The 1501-nt window shown below is 41.8% G+C and overlaps 1 long non-coding RNA gene across 4 annotated transcripts in view; it reads left to right on the forward strand.

The window, feature by feature from the left end:
* The window catches only part of LOC101856760, a 37227-nt gene extending 35762 nt beyond the window's left edge, over positions 1–1465 (forward strand). For all 4 annotated transcript variants that reach the window (XR_004859174.1, XR_001185292.2, XR_001185291.2 and 1 more), the window contains exon 3: positions 1352–1465. This is a non-coding gene — a long non-coding RNA (uncharacterized LOC101856760). The remainder of the gene's footprint in view (positions 1–1351) is intronic.
* Positions 1466–1501: the final 36 nt, after the last annotated feature.

Here is a 1501-nt window from a genome sequence, read left to right on the forward strand (position 1 = left end):
CAACAGCAGGGGTTATGCGCTTTACACTATATTATTACCCCAGCAGACCATAGAACACTCCGAAATATTATCATCAGCTTCCTGGGAAGCATACAGTGCAAGCAGCTGATTAAGCGCTCAAACACTAACATACTGACAAGATCTTTCGCTGTCTATAGCCGGGTACCCATTCCCACCTGGGTGAAGTGAGGAAAATTCGTGTAAAGTAAAGTGCCTTTCCCAAGGACACAACGTCGTGCCCCTGTTGGGATTCGAACCCACGACCTTACGGTTACGAGTCCGAGAGCCTAACCACTAGGCGACCGACGATTTGGTTTTCCAAGAATTGTTTAGTAGCAACGACCCGGTGAGAAAGTGTTTTGCTGTACATGCAGATGTCTACTTGAAAGACACCATGACGATGTAAGGGTAAGACGTGACTTCCCAGCATTTGCTCGCTGTAGTCCACTAAACTAAGCCATCCGGTAATTCTCATGAGGACAGTTTTGTTCATTCCACCCCAGACCCCCCAAAACTATGGCAGTTTCAAGGCCTCTGTTCCTCATTGACAGATGATTATGTCCAAAACCTATCTAACCACAGTCCATGTGCAAAAGAGATTTCGTGCTCGACACTAAACCATTAGCTCCTAAACAAAAACAACATTAATACTAATCAGCACATGTTAAGTCCAGGTTTTGTGTGATATTTATGGCTGCTCTATTCTCCAATCTGTTTGAAAATATCACCAGAAGATGTTGTCCATTGCAGAGACAATTATATTCGCTTTTCATTATTGTATTCAATACATGTCCATTCCACAAATGTTGATGCACTTCATAATCGCGCGACCACACTTTTGAGTTTCACAGATTGCGCACAATTTTATTTTGTCAAGTCTGAATTTTTAAAGGTCAGTTTTGAATGACCATATCTCGGGCTTCTCTTAAAATAGATGAAATATGAATGTGTCAGATGATGCAAAATTCATTTAGCTTTAAATTGGTATGCTGCACGAGTGTGTAGTATAAGGCTTTAACACGCTGATTGCATTTTCAAGTTTCTTTTGGGCGCCGCTATATATATAAGTTTCTCATGGTGTAAAATAAAAAAACTCTCACTTACTCTCTCAAACAAACAAAACAAACTAATAAAGAAAGAAACAGACAAGCAAACATGTAATGAAGACATAGCTAACCACATACTCTCACTCAACCAACCAAACAAATAAACAAACAAACAAACAAACAAACAAAAGCGCTCATGTGACCGTAAAACCTTATGAAAGCTAAACTTTTAAAAAAACAAATAAACAAGCAAACAACCAATGAGCACACACAGCGAGTGACCACTGTCCATCCTCTCTCCCCAGCCCGCCACTGCGACCAGGGCACACACACGTGCCACAAGGACGCTGACTGTGTGAGTACCAGAAAGTCCTTCCGCTGTAAGTGTAAGACGGGCTACAACGGAGACGGGAAGGTCTGCAAAGGTAACGTACCCTCACACACACACACACACA

Source organism: Aplysia californica, unplaced genomic scaffold (assembly GCF_000002075.1).
Source record: "Aplysia californica isolate F4 #8 unplaced genomic scaffold, AplCal3.0 scaffold00736, whole genome shotgun sequence".
NCBI classification, from domain to species: Eukaryota; Metazoa; Mollusca; class Gastropoda; order Aplysiida; family Aplysiidae; genus Aplysia; species Aplysia californica.